We start from the raw sequence: 15967 nt of genomic DNA, 5'->3' as shown, positions 1-15967 counted from the left end.
CCCTTTAAATAGGGACCACGAGTGAGGCAGCTTAAGGGAGACTTGGGCAAAGCAGGCACATTGAATGAGATGTCCACTGTGAGTGGACTTGTACTTACTGGAAGTGCTAGAAAACCTGTCCTATTAGGCAGCAATCATGTAATGCTGAAGTCCAGCAGATGGACAGGCACGCAGGCCAGGAGACCAGAGCTATCACACTAGGCAGTCAGACTTCAAACTTCTCAGGCATTTTCAAAGAACGTTCTTTCCTCGAGACTAATTAAAATTGGTTAGATTGCCAATGCCTGCTAACTGACTTGACTTAAAATGACTACTATTAATGAGCATTGGATGAAACATAAAGAATAAGCAAAGAAGTGAGTCAATTTAAGGGGTAGTGTCTCACGAAGTGCAATAATAATAAAGAAAATATCTGAATTTGGCTGTGTCTGCTGAGCTGCCCTCATCGTCTCCGACAGTTTAGGATCCAACCCATGGAGCTGAAACCTGTATTTGTACTAGTGTAATGTTTCATAATACGTGAATTTAATGGAAGCCAGCTATCAGCTTTGAGTTACTTTGTCTTTAACTCATCAGGGTGTAAATGGGTTTCAAGGTAATTTTTAATCTATATGTAAATTAGCAATTTCTGTAACAGCCATAGTATGAATTTGAGTGTGTGCAGAAAAGGATTGGATGCAAACAATATTTTGAAAATAATGTCAAGAAAGAGGCTATACAAGTGATACATGACATTCAGTGAATTTGAATATAGGTTATATTAGGACACTTTCAATGAAATTATTGTCATTGAAAATTTTCTGAGGCTGATAATACATGAAGTAATATGTAGAACAGAGAATGAAAATAAGATTTTATTGTTGGGTTAAACTGTGTTAAAGGTCACACAGTTTTCCATTAGATATCTTCCATTTGGCAGATTTTATGTGAAAGTTGATTGTATTCTTACGGAATTTGTTTTTAACTAAGATAGTAAAGTGACTTAAAGTTGGAGTGATTAAAACTCTTGTTTTCTGATACAAAATAATATGCTTTATCTACTATTTAAATCTATGTTTATAAGTAAATATGCTTTCTTGTATTTATATCTGTCGTGTAACATGCTAAAAATTACAAAAACCCTAATTTTTCCTAACTTTAGTCACAATGAAAGCTGCATAAATATTTTATATACTAAATCATCTAATTAATTATTTCTTTTTAAAGGAAGAGTGTAGCACAGGGAAATGTTCTGAAGGATATTAATAAAAATACAAGCATTCAAAGTTCATTCTAAAGTTCAGGGAGTATTAGCCTCCAAAGAGCAGTTGTCAATTACATGGAAAGAATAGAAAGCATGAAAAAATACAGAATGGGTTATTATGGCTACCATTTTCTAGTCTCTCATAGTTAAAAGAAGGGTGGGAGATTGTACTGGAGGTGGGATCTGTACCAAAATTAAGTGGTAACTTCAAAACAAAACGTGGGCCACACCACTTCAACTCTGTTAGTTGCAACTGGCTTTAATTAAGTTTGCTCTGGATTTATTTCCATTTGTTGATGAGTTGAATCATTGTCATTAGGATTGATCTCAACCTAAAATAGAAATCATTGCCTTTCTGGGGCACCTGGGTGACTCAGTTGGTTAAGTGTCTGACTCTCGATCTTGGCTCAGGTCATGATCTCACGGTTTGTGAGTTCGAGCCCCACATCAGACTCTGCTGATAACACAGAGCCTACTTAGAATTCTCTCTCCCTCTCTTTCTGACCCTATCTTACTTGTGCTCACTCTCTCTCTCTCATAATAAATAAATAAATAAATAAATAAATAAATAAATAAATAAACTTAAAAAAATTTTTTAAATGCAAATCACTGCCTTTCAGATCAATGTTAAATCCCCTAAGTAATAAAGAACTTCTATACTTAACCAAGTTACCATTTTGATTGTCCAGGGGTGTTAAGTACCCTGGTTCTTTAAATATTAACTCAAAGAATTTTTAAAATTCTGACTTTATTTGTATTTATATAACCCCCTGGAGTTTAACTACTGTTCTGGATAGTTCTCACTGTGAAGTGACTCTCATGCAATTGTATTCTTGCTGGGAAATGATTTTATTGCATAAGAAAATGAATGAGCAGAGACCAGTGAGCTGTGTCTGCTGATGGACTCTAATTTGCCAACTGTGATGTCAAAGCAGATTTGAGATTTGTGACAACAGTTTGTGATTGCACTGCACTGCAATTCTGTGGCATCAATGAACCATGCCATGCACAATCTCATTCCACGTTTTGCACTTATATAAGTTTAGTTTACATAGTCCTGTGTGGAAAACTTTCAGGGGCACAGGGAAGATTGGTTGGGATTATTGTGTTGGTACTACATGTTTCATTACAGTACTGATGGCATTGAAATCTATTTCTCCATTGTCCAGAAGGAATGGTTGTGTCCCATTCTATCAAAGAACTGATAGAAAGGGAATATTCACATTGTATTAGAGGCTATGTAATATCTGGCACAAATCATAGCTTTTGTTATTACTAAACCTACCAATCTAGGTTTTCTGCTAGCATTGCCTTAAAAATAAGACCGATGTGTTTTCTGCTAACTTGTACGCTGCTTTTAAGTACTCTGTCTTTCATAGCTCAAAACAGTTTGGTGTGAACCAAGTGGATTTGGTTGCTTTCTGAAGAAAGAGGCACTTCTGCATAGGGTTCTCCTCACACTCATAAAATTTCAAAGACAGCCTGGTGGTTTTGGCATCCACATTCTTTTTTTTCCCCTCAAAACTTTATTTAAATTCTAGTTAATTAACATATAGTGTAATACTGGTTTCAGGTGTAGAATTTTGTGATTCATCACTTACATACAATACCCAGTGCTCTTCGCAACAAGTGCCCTCCTAAATACTCATCGCCATTTAACCCATCCCCCATTCTGTTATAGAGTATTTGTGAGCCAGGTCTCCTAGGAAGAAATCATGCTGATGGTAGGCAGAATTTTGATTCCCATGAACTTTGCCTCCTGATGGCATGCTGTGGTTATGTTACATGGCAAAAGGGACTTTGGAGATATAATTACAGTAAAGACTTTGACATAGGGAGGTTAGGGGTGCCTGGGTGGCTCTGTCGGTTGGGTGTCCAAATTCAGCTCAGGTCCCTGAGTTTGAGCCCCATGTCGGGCTCTGTGCCAACAGCTCAGAGCCTGGAGCCTGCTTCGGATTCTGCATCTCCCTCTCTCTTTGCCCCCTCCCCCATTCTCTCTCTCAAAAATAAATAAACATTTTAAAAAACAAAAAAAATTATTAACACAGGGAGGTTATCCAATCTGGAGGTACCAAACAGAGCATGAGAAAGAGTATGGGCAGCTGTTAGGAGCAATAACCATCTCCCCACATGTCCCAGACTTATCCAGCAAAGTGGGAGCCTCAGTCCTACCACTGCAAGGAACTGAATTTGGTCAACAATCTAAATGAGCTTGGGAGCAGATTCTTCCCCAGCACCTTGAGCAAGGAATGCAGCCCTATCAAAACTTTGATTTTGGTATTGTGAGACCCTAAGGAGAGGACCCAGCCCAACCCAAATAGACTTTTGACCTTTAGAGACTGTGAGATAATACAGTAGTATTGTTTTAAGCCACTAAGTTTGTGATGATTTGTTAGAGCCTCAACAGGAAACACATAATGTTCATTCTTGAGATATCCTAAGATGTAGTTCAGGTATTTCCACTGGTCAGATTCTGTCTACTTCCCTGGGCTTCTATTCCTCACCATTTAAATTAAATTCTCCTAACTCCTGGCCCATCCGATGACTCCTATAGCATCCTATAACATGTTATGACATCTTTTAGCATCCTGTAACTTTGATAATAAATATAAGATCCCTATAACATCCTGTAATAACCTATACCTTCTATGATATACAGAAAATGAGTCTACAAAGGTAGGGAACATGGCTGGGGAAGTTACTCATCTGATCCAAGTAACCTATTTCTCTGGAAGATGACTGAATTATATCAATATGTTTTAAATTTTTTTTTTTTCAACATTTTTAATTTATTTTTGGGACAGAGAGAGACAGAGCATGAACGGGGGAGGGGCAGAGAGAGAGGGAGACACAGAATCGGAAACAGGCTCCAGGCTCCGAGCCATCGGCCCAGAGCCCGACGCGGGGCTCGAACTCACGGACCGCGAGATCGTGACCTGGCTGAAGTCGGACGCTTAACCGACTGCGCCACCCAGGCGCCCCTCAATATGTTTTAAAAATACACTATCTCCTTCCCACCTTCATACTTTCTGCTGACAGTCTCTTCCCTCCAAGCAATTGATTTTTAGTAGTCTGAAATTTAGATTTAGTAGACTGAGATTTATCGAATGAGACTGTAATGTCAGGCTACTTTAAGGTTGTCATTAACAAACTCCAGCACCACTTGCTCAATAGAGAATTGCCTCTCCTTGGTCCACATTAGCTCAGAGAGCAAATTAACGCATTTGTTTACTCAGAAATTTGCTCCTGGAGTTAGATGGGAAGGATATGAGTTTATCGCTGAGTTAACTATGGCTGTGAGAGCCCTTTCCATTAATTGCTGGCTATTGCAAGAAGCATGTGATGTCCATTATTTCTTTTTTTTTTTTTTTTTTTTTTTTTTTTTTTTTTTTAATGTTTTTTATTTATTTTTGGGACAGAGAGAGACAGAGCATGAACGGGGGAGGGGCAGAGAGAGAGGGAGACACAGAATCGGAAACAGGCTCCAGGCTCCGAGCCATCAGCCCAGAGCCTGACGCGGGGCTCGAACTCACGGACCGCGAGATCGTGACCTGGCTGAAGTCGGACGCTTAACCGACTGCGCCACCCAGGCGCCCCAATTATTTCTATTTCCTTTGCCAATTTGTGGAAACACCTGGAGGTTTAATGAGTGAATGTGCCTTTGCATCCTGAAATAAATAAGCAAGACAGCCAATTAAGGATACATGCATATAAATCAAAATTATTTTTCCACATTTGTGCTTGTGAAAAAAAAAAAAAAAGACTTAAATGGCATTTGTAAAATTTCCCCCCAAATTGTGTTGGGAGTGTTGGGAGTGTTGGGAGGTTCACTAGAATTAGAAATGGCTACCCATTTCCTCAGCTTTGGAGTCACAGAGCTGTGTGTGAATCCCAATTCCATCACTTACTGGTGTGTGATATTTATTGAGTTACCTGGCCTCTTTAGGCTCTTTGCCATGGCAATAGTGACTTATCTCTTTAATCTGTAAAGTACGTGGCACAGTTCTACCAAATACCATTAATGGTGGTGATTTTACCAAGACAGTCCATGGTCAACACCTTTTCTTTGATAGTTCTCCACACATAGCACATTCTATGTAAAACATTAAGTGAATAAGAATCTCAGATCACTTCTCCCCCAAGTATGGTTAAAGGTTTTCTGTATGTCTCTAAAACAATCAGAATAATGAAATGGGCAAGAGAGAGGGAGCATAGGGAAGGAAAATGAGATGAGGGCTAGCTGTATATGGAAGCTATCCTATATAGGCTCTTGGAACAAGTAATGTAGAAATGTCACTGACAGTTGTCCCCTAGAGCCAAATCATTTTGAGAAGTCTTTAAATATAATTTTAAAATGTTTTGGTTTTCAGGCACTATCAATGATGTGCTAATATCCTGTCTTTCAAGTCAAATCTCAGACTTGAATCTGAAGTTATTTCTTGAGCATCTGAGAATAGAAATTGAACTTCCATATGCTGTGTTTCTGATGGTAGCAGGGCATGTCAAGACAGGTCTGAACATAAGGAGAATCTGAGGATCTCAAAGAGAGAGCTATCTTCTTAAATAGAGTACTAATATTTTTCCTTTGCTAGAAACTTAAACTGCAGAAAAACACTCCGTTACAACCTACCTTCATTTTCTGCTTAGATAGATATCTGTCCTGCCAGAGGCAATTTGGAAACACGTTCTTTATCTCAGTAGAGGACATTATGCTGATCACTTTAGGTAAAAAGTTTCATTGTCTTCTAAACAATAGTTTGTCAGGAAAAAAAAAAGCATATTTTCTTTTAAAAATAACTTAAAATACGAATAATCTTAGGTGAGTTTGTCTTAGCTGGCAGAGAAGACATGTTAAACTGTTTCCAACAAATAAAATACTTTTTTTTTAAATAGAAGGAATGGAAGCTCACCATCTCAAAAGTACTGAATTTAGACTCAAAAGTCATAAAAACCCAGAGTTCACCCTAAGTCCCCTCACTCCAAACACTCATGTCTAAGTTTTGCACCTTCCTCCTCTTTCCTTTCTGTTTGATCTTCTCTTCTGCCCACACTTGTGGTCTTACCTCCATTTCCTCTTGCCCTAGACCTTGCAAGCATTCTAAAATCCCTTTTTCCATTGTTGCCTCCACCCCCCCATTCATCTCTACAGTTCTGTTGATATGATCTATCTGAAACAAATTCCATCAGGTTGCTCCCTTACTTGAAAATGCACTGGCTTCGATTGCTTAGAGAATGAAGTTAGGACTTCTTTCTTTGCCACGCCAGGGATCTGGTCTTTGGCCATTTCTATTTTTTCAGCCCTACTATTGAGTGCCCCCCCCCCCCCCCCCACTCCATGCCAGAAGTAGCTTGCTATTTCCAGCATCTACCAGGCGGTTTAATTCTCTGTATCTTTGTTCAACCTGCTTTGATGATCCCCTACCCCCCATTTTCCTTATAAATATTCATCTTCTAGGCTGAGCTCAATGCCAACTCTCTGTTTCTCTCTGCCTAACCCACATAGAACTGATTTCTTCCCTCTTCAAGTCTCCTCTATATTTTGTGGAGACTTCTGGACATAGAGACTGTAATATTTTATTGCATTTGTTCACAAGGCCATTTCCTACTTCCAGACTTAATCTAAATGAGATTAAAACTATACCTTATCTAGCCAGTAGTAATGTGCATGTAGCATGCAGTGGACACCCTTCTGGAGAGAAGAAAGGAATGGAAAGACCTGGGATAGAGCCATATGCATGCTAAGAATTCAGACAAGACACGTAATTTCTCTGAGCTTAGTTTTACTCACCTGTAAAATAACCATAGTATTGCCAGCTCTTTCCATTGTGTTTGGAAGAAAACCATTAGAAAAAGCCTCTAAGCACCAGCCCTAGATGCCACCTACTCTTTGCTTTCCTCTGGGACTTCATTTCAGGCCTCTATCCCTCTTGTTCCCAGTTTTCCAGAGGAATTTACCTTCTGATAGTTTACAGAATGTGCCAAACTGTTTTCTCACCCTTCCCAGCCCTCCCTTGCACATGCTGATTCCTCTGAATGGGAGGCACCCCCCTCCCCCACCAAACTTTGCAGGGCTGCCTGCTTCTCATCAAACATCATGTTCTCAGAGATGCCTTGACTAATCTCTCTGACGTAGGTCTCTCCATGTTATGCCTGGGTATTTTTTTATAGTATTCTTTTTTTTTTTTAAAAAATAACTCCATAGTTTATACTTCTTTTAAGTATATATTTAGGGTTTTTTTTGTTTGTTTTGGTTTTTTTGCTTGAATTCCTCACTGTAATGTCAACTCCAGGAGAGTGGGCAAAGATGACATTGTTCCTGGTGACTGTTTCATTCCTAGGGCCTGACACATAGCAAGCACTTAATAAATATTTGTTGATGATATATGAACTAATCTCTAAGGTTGATTTTGAAGACCAGGTACAGTTGGTGAGTGAAGTTTATAAACCAAGAGCACTATACAAATAATGTGAAGCATAGTTACTATCATAACCGGAACAAGCACAGAGAAACAGGGAAAATATGTGCCAACTTCCGTTTTCTCAGGAAATGAATATACAGCTGGACAACAAGTAATTACTCATTTCCAAGGGTGAAATCTCAGTCTGAGTGACCAGTCCAGCAAGAGAGAGAGGACTTTTTCATGCCTGGAGGAGGTATTATTTCTTAACATGTTTTCTGCCATAAGCTGACTAGAGTCCTGGGGCTAGAGAAAGTATGCTCATACTTTTGGTGAAGGAGGAAGGTGGTGTGGGCTCTGGGATTCAGGGTCCAGCCAGAGGAAATGTCTCCCCATGTATGGCTCTTTCATATAGATCTACTTGATCTGTTTTTAGTGTGAAAAGACTTCAGTCTGGGCAATTAGTTAAAATAGGGTATATCTCAATCAGGCAGGTAAAACACCAGCCAGTGCAGGATTGGTCAATAGATGACCAGAAAAGAAGAGATGGGCCATGGTTTTATCTATGGTTTTCCCAGAAACATACCTTTTCTTTATCTGATTTCCCCTCTCTATACCCATTGCCTATCTGTAGAAAGGGGATAATAATATTTACTTGATAGGGCTATTGTGAGAGATGAATCAGATATGTAAAGAGTTTGGAATGTTCTAGCATGTAGTAAGCTCTTAAAAAGTGCTATTTTTATTGTCAACAGCCCATCATTTCTTATAAACATGAATCAGGACTCAATTTTTCCCACCACGGAGAGTAGGAATAACACGGTAGGTTCTCAGATGTCACCTAACTGCCAAACACATTAGCCCCAGAATATGACCAGGGACCAGGGACCCTAAAAAAGGGTGCTCCTATTTATCAGGTCAAAACCATCTTTCCCTGGTCTTTCTCCCTCATGGCTGTTGTATCAGAAGCAGGAAGATGATGCATTTTTGGATTATTTTCCCTAAGGCTCAGAGAGCTCTAATGATAATGAACTCACTATTTCATAGGACATAGACGTATAGTTTAATAAATCATAATATTCTTCTGATTAGATTATTTTATCAGTTTAAAGTTATTTTTAATTTTTAATTTTACACTTCAGAAAAGTTGTAAAAATAGTACTGATATTTCTTACGTACTTTTCACCCAGCTTCCTCTACAGTTAGTCTTATTATCACAGTACGGTGGTCAAAATGGAGAATGTAACCTTCGCACAATAATATTAACCCAAGTACAAATTTTATTTTGATATTAACAGTTTCTCCACTAATGTCCTTTTTCTGTTCTAGGATTCTGTCTCAGGTCTCACTGCATTTGGTTGTCATGTCTGCTTAGTTTCCTCCACTCTACAACTGTTTTTCTCTTTCCCTGTCTTTCATGAACATGATACTTCTGAAAAGTTCTGGTCAGCTGTTATTGTGAAGACTTAACCCTCAATTTGGTTTTATCTGGTGTTTTTCCCTTGACTAGATTGAGGGTATGCATTACCGAGAAGAATAACACAGTGATGAGCCCTTCTCAGAGCCAGATGTCTTATCACTGGTGGTGTGAACTTTGGTTACTTGGTTCAGGTGGCAGTTGCCAGGTGTCTCAACTGTTGTTATTTTCCCCTTTGTAATCAGTAGATATCTTGGGCAGAGATACTTTATACTATGAAAATGACTTGTTTCTTCTCCAACTTTCATCCACCATTTTAGCATTCATCTGTGGATCTTGCCTGCAACAAGTTGTAGTGTTTTAAGAGTGATTTTCTATTCCCTCATTTCCCACGCCCTCACATTTATTAATTAGAATTCATTTGAAGAGAGAGCTATCTTTTTTCCATTTACTTATTTATTCAATTAGTTATATCAGTATAGATGCATGTATATTAACTTGCTTTATTCTATGGGATATAATACGATGCTATCATTTTTTTTTGTTTTTGTTGCTCACGTTGTTCTACTTTTGGTCATCGTAAGCTCTTTCAGGTTGGCTCCTGTGGCCTTTCCACATCCTCCCATCCTTATTTTTTTTTAAGTTTATGTATGTATGTATGTATGTATGTGATCTCTACACCCAATGTGGGGCTTGAACTCATGACCCTGAGATCAAGAATTGCATGCTCTACTGACTGAGCCAGCTAGGTGCTCCTCTCCCATCCTTTTTTTGAGCATTTCTTTACTTTTTAGAATTTTAAGATGCTCCAGACTCATCTTGTATTTTCCTAGCCTCAGGCTTGGAATTAACCACTTCTTCCAAGAAACCCTTTGGTCTTTTTTTTTTTTTTTTTTTTTTTTTTTTTGGAGAATGGCTTTTAGAAACTAAGATCTGAGCAGTAGGTGTGTTCATTGCTGCTAGGGTGTCATTGTTCTTCCTTCTTTCCTTATTTGTGACTTCTTTCCTGAGCATGAGAAACTTGGTCCTTGTTATCTACAATATATTTACTTACTTTATTTAACCCCTAGTAAAAGAGAAAGTGGTTACAGAATTGCTGTCCCAGTCTCCAGAGAAACAAATTTGCTGTGAACTCATAGTTCACACAATTTTTTAAAATTCATAATATAATTCTGTGTTAAATCATACTCCCTATGTGCATGGTGATCATTATGATTTTTGGCTTCTGTTGTTTCCAAGAGAAGAAAACCTTTGCAAGAAGTACTCTCATACACAAACTAGAAGGTGCTTTACCTACTTCATTCCATTTCCTAAAAACTTCAAAAAATATTATTTGTATCTAGTAGGTATTGTTTGCAAGTTAAGATCCAAAGCCTTGCATTTAATGCATAGTTTATTTATATTTTCATGTTTCACTGTTTGGATAAGTATATAGTTCTAATTAAAAAGTAAGAGATGACACATAATTTCCTTATTTTTTTTTTTAAGTCAGGAACAGTAATATTGTTCCCGGAATATGAAGATACAAGTCTGCTCTGGGGTCATGACAGCTGTACTTGAGATTCAGGTGCTCACATGAACAGACTAAGTAACAGTTCTTACAGAATGATATGTGAATGAAGGCAATCCCCATTTGTGGCATGTGCATGTATGAATGCATGCACACGTATGTACAGGCACACACAGGTGCATGTACACGTATATGTGGGTACACATATAGTCCAGGCTGAGGGCTCATTTTCCAAATCAGTTTTCTCATCTAGTGAATGGAAGAAATATGTTCTTGATATTTGCTTTCTATTTTAACCCTTTGGAATTCTCTTTTGCAGTTGTGTTCAAAAACAGCTTACATGTTACTCAAGATAATAAGTTACTTTACCTTATAGTCACATCTTATATGATGATACTATTGATATTATCCCGTTTGATCTTTTTATTTATCACTCTTGGCTCTGAATAACTTTTGGCTATTTCAAATATGCTTCTTAAGGGTAAAAAATGTTCAGCCCTTAAAGAATGAAATTTTGAGGATGTTAAGAATGTGTCCCAAGGATGATAGTAACCCCAAAGAGGACTCCCCCCAGCCTAGACTGCTTCTCTCCTCTAACACAAGATGTGAAGCAATTGTAGCATTGTTAAAATAACCAGTCATCTCAAAAAGGTGCAGAATACTTAATATCCTTGATAACATTTTTGTGAGTTGATTAAAAATCCTGTACTCTTGGGACACCTGGGTGGCTCAGTTGGTTGAACATCCGACTCTTGATTGCAGCCCAGGTCATGATCCCAGGGTCATGGGATTGAGCCCTGTATCAGGCTCCTCACTGAGCAAGGAGTCTGCTCAAGATTCTACCCCCACCCCCACTCTCTCTAAAATAATAATAATAATAATAATAATAATAATAATAATAAAGATCCCATACTCTTGTTTCAGTTTCACGTTTAGAGAAATGGGAGTCCCAAAAGAATAAAAGCATATACCTCTAACAGCAAGCCAGTGACATACCATTCTGTATTACCAACGAGTCTGTCACTCCTTCGCTCCTTCCATCCCTGGTCCACAATCCCTCAAAGACTTGATGACAAGGCAATGATAGGAGGTTGTGATTCGGTGGGATGCATACTGGACTGGAATCAGAAGACATGGTTAGGAATCCAGGTGTCGATCAGATGAGGCAGTAGCTTTGAAATCATTTGAATGATATCAAGCACCCACAGGTTGATTGTGAATCTGAAATTGAGAAGCTAAAGCTTCAAAAGTCAAGGCTTACTATATTTTATATGAACTATTTAATAATGGGATAAAAAATATGCTAAAAGAGGTCAGGCTTTTAATAACCCAATATAGCGGATCTCTTAATTCTTAATAAAAAAGAATAAAAAGATGAAATAATGTAGCCTGTAATCATTCTGCCAAGTCATGAGGTGTAAGCAGGTAATTTTAGAATGTTCTAAAACTGTACTTTAAACCACAGATTGCATTAAAAGTCAGGGTAGTAATTTTTCAGGTCTCCTATGGCAGGATTTATTTTCTTAATATAGAAATGTTCAATTCATCATGCAAGACTTTTTTAAAAAATTTTTTTTAATGTTTATTTATTTTTGAGACAGAGAGAGACAGAGCATGAATGGGGGAGGGTCAGAGAGAGGGAGACACAGAATCCGAAGCAGGCTCCAGGCTCCGAGCTGTCAGCACAGAGCCCAACGCGGGGCTCGAACTCACAGACCGTGAGATCATGACCTGAGCAGAAGTTGGACGCTTAACCGACTGAGCCACCCAGGCGCCCCCATGCAAAACTTTTTATATAGGTTAGACCTCTTCTCCATGCCCTCAAATTTCTTTACTTCCATCTACCCATGCTTGTCCACAGCATATATACACTGTACTTATGTGTGCATGTTCACTTACACACACACACACACACACACACTTAAAGCTAAGTGGGCATAATTGGCCACCTCTTGCCTTATAATTTAGATTTCAGAAAAGAAAAACACCTCTCTCCTGTTTTTCTCCTTTTGAGCAAACTATGGAGAAATGTATTAGCATCCTTACATTTCTTGGCCTCATGCACTCCCTTTCTTCCCTTGCATGTGAACCTCATGGTCTTGCCAAGGTTTTCTAATATTGGCATGTCAAATGCAGATTACAAGCCTCCACAGGCTGGGTTCACACTGGCCTCTTGGCTTTTTACAGAACCTTACATAGCCTTGTCGCTAGCTTGATGTTAAAGCAAATAATGCTAGCATCCTTAGTAAGGCCTTTGCACTGAACACCATGGAAATTCTACCACAATAAACATGCTGAGAATAAAATCAGGCCCTGCTGTAATTATTAGGTCAGAGGCAGGTAAGTGCAATTATTTCTTTACTGAACAAAAGCAGGTGGGGAGTAACTGGTTCTGCAATGAGAGGGCAAGGTGTGTGAGGGCTGGGGATGTTCAATCTGTAAGCCCACATGCGTTCAACACCCACATAGTGCTTCCTATATATTTTTCCTCTCTATGCTATTCTTTTTCTTTGTTTTTAAAAGCAGTTCTAAATTGCATAGCATTTTTTTCCCCTTCTCACACTTCTTTCTGTGCTTACAGGCAAGGACAGTAAATTAAGCATATCTAAGGATTTAATGCTCAGAATCACCTTGGATAATTGGCTTAAGGGGTTGAAGCACGCTTTTCCCTGTGTCTCCTTGTCTTAATGCTACTTCTCCTCCGAGGGTACATCTGTCAATAATTGATGGAGCTTTCTTGGGTAAATGAGCTGTTGCTTGGGACATTATAAATCATATTTGGAATCAAGTTTGTTTTCAAGCTGCTTTTAAAGTCTCAGTGCTGTGCTAACTGAATAGAAAATGCTAAATGTTTGCGGGAGTAGTACAAGCCCTCGAGTGTTAAAGGCACGAGCTGGATTTACGAGAACAAATGGAATTTATACCTTCTAAGGGAACCAGAACGCATCTATTTTATCAGAAAAATGTGGAGATTTGGCAAGGTACTTCTAGAAGGACACTGCCTGAGTACCTACTGTGTGCTGGGCACTGCGATCTGTGAGTCACTTTGGGTACCTGAGTTAATCCTCAAAAGACTCACCTGGCAGGTATTATGAGGACTCTTCTAGAGATGAAGCAACAGAGGCTCAGGAAGGTTGATTACCTCCTCAGGGCATGCAGGGAGCATGTGGTGGACTTGTAATTGGAATCAGTTGGACTGTGAAGTCCTTGCTGTCCTCTCCATGCTCTGTGACATGGTCTTCAGTCTTTGTTTGGTAGTATCCTGATGTTTTTCATGTGTTTGGTGTTGAAACAGGCCAATGGCCCCTGTCACCAAAACTCCTGCAAGTCTCCCAGCTGTTCCAACCAGTGCCTTTTATCTTCACTTTTATCTGTTTGGTATTACAGGGCTTCAGCATGAAATTTTGATAAAAAGGTCCTTCTGGTAGAAGAAATTTGAAAACTACAGCTGCATGAGAACAGTAAAAGTCTATCTCATACAGTGAAGACATTAGTATAGGTAAGAGCATGTCTGATAGGTAAGAAGTTGGGCAATGTTTTGCTCCCCTCTCTGCCTCAACATACACACCCAGAAAACATCCTAGAACATCCCTACTGTAAGCCTGGCTTCAGGATGAGAGCTAAGCTCAGACTCAAGAGTCCTGGGTTTTCATCTTGCTCAGTCTACTGTGTGCTGTGATTTTCCCGTCTGTTTCCACATCTATGGCTAGAGACAATACTCCTTGTTCCACCAACCTCAGAGCCTCGTTGTGATGATTGAAGGTGAAGGAAGACTGATAGCTAGAATGTAAGGTATTGTTACTATTGCACTTTTTGCTTTTTAGTTATCCATCTGAATCTTTAGTTAAGCTTTCAAAGGCAATATGCTAAAAGTTGAGGGTGTTTTAGCATGAGACAGATGGAGATGTAAAAGGGATACAATTTTTTAAAAGCTCATTCAGAACAATTATTTTAGAGACAATGGTTTATTAAGTTCATAATATCTGCCTTTGAGTTTCAGTTATTTGCAATTTTGGCTGCTGTTAATTTTCAGACTTTCTAGTGAAAAGATACGATAATGAATCACTTTGCTTTTTTTCTCTTTCCTGTCAGGGCAAGTAGACACTAGATTTGAAGGATGAGATGGCTGGTATGAGACCCAAATTACTATCTGACTCATGCTGATTGAGATAAGGAGGAGCTGTTTCCTGAAAGTCTCTTTCATTCTTTCTTCCTTCCCCTCCTCCTCCTTTTCTTCCCTACTTTCCAGCAAACCCTTATTAGATACCAACTGTCTGCGTATGTGAATAGAGTATAGTCTCTGTTCCAAAGATACTGAGGCCAACATCTAAATAAATACACCCTTCACTGTGATCAGATACCAGGTCTGCCTTCCCCTTACAGGACACCATTGCAAACACTGCTGGGAGCCCTGAGGCCCAGATGCCCTGTGGGCTTGGGGAGGTCTGGCAAGGTCTCTTGGTGAGTGGTTAGCTATTAACAGCATGGATGATTTCATCTCCACATTTCTTTGGCTTCTTTGTTTCTAGCCTACTTGAAACCTGATTATTCTCTTGGCTTTGTAATACACAAGGATGCTCCTCTGCTGGAATCCCGGGAACTTTATATATTTTATGCTCTCTTTCTTGGTTATCTTAGCTACCCCTGGTTTTGACCTAAGATCTGAAATGTGTAGTACTTCCATGATTCTCCTTCTTCCCCTTTTCCCTTCCAAGACACTCCTTCTCTCCCTTGTCTCCTGCTTTTATCTCTTCTCCTTCTTTCCTTCTACCACCCCTTGCTTTGGGAGATCAGAGGTAAGAAAGTTAGATTAGTTTATGGGAGACCTGAGGAGAATGTATGGAGACAATTGCGAAGAAAACAGAATTGAGAACCAGTAGTTTAATATTTTAATCTTTTTTTCCACTCTTCACTGAATCCTCTTCAGATTTTCTGGAACTTTCTCAAATTTGATTTTCAGTTATTTTGGCTCAGCAAAGGAGCAAATAGTTTCTAAGTAGTGCCTGTGGGGGCAAGCTTTTCTTTTTACAGACAAGACTCCAATTGATAGTGCTGGGCTATGCAATTAATGTCACTTGGCACAACTGAACCTATTTCTTAAGGATTCTGTGTTTTGAAGGCATTCAGTGTCTGCCATTTTAGGACAGTGGCTCCAACAGGCACTTCTCCCTGTAGCAGAGGCCAGATTTGGAGTGCACGAAGATGGAAAGGTTTGTTTGCTATGCATTAAAATGAGAATTAAATTACAGAGAAGAAGCCTCTTCTCTGTCCAGCCACATACCTAACTATGCTCACTTTTCCCTGCAGAACTATTTTTCTTTCTTGAATGCAGCTAGTGAGGCCCATGCTGTCATAGCAGGTCTGGCTCAGGAGGAACATGTCTGAGGGTCTCAGATGGG

The 15967-nt window shown here is 39.1% G+C and overlaps 1 long non-coding RNA gene across 1 annotated transcript; it reads right to left on the bottom strand.

Annotated features, from left to right (window-relative positions):
• Positions 1 to 5878: 5878 nt before the first annotated feature.
• Positions 5879 to 13926, bottom strand: LOC131490854 (uncharacterized). The gene is made up of 3 exons (XR_009251239.1): positions 13648 to 13926; positions 11565 to 11686; positions 5879 to 5988 (listed from the first exon to the last, which is right to left on the bottom strand). It is a non-coding gene; the product is annotated as an uncharacterized LOC131490854 (long non-coding RNA).
• Between the last annotated feature and the right edge of the window lie 2041 nt (positions 13927 to 15967).

The sequence above is a fragment of the Neofelis nebulosa genome, chromosome 12 (assembly GCF_028018385.1).
Source record: "Neofelis nebulosa isolate mNeoNeb1 chromosome 12, mNeoNeb1.pri, whole genome shotgun sequence".
Lineage (NCBI taxonomy): Eukaryota > Metazoa > Chordata > Mammalia > Carnivora > Felidae > Neofelis > Neofelis nebulosa.
Note: the sequence above shows the minus strand (reverse complement) of the source record. Positions and strands in the feature narration are given on the sequence as shown.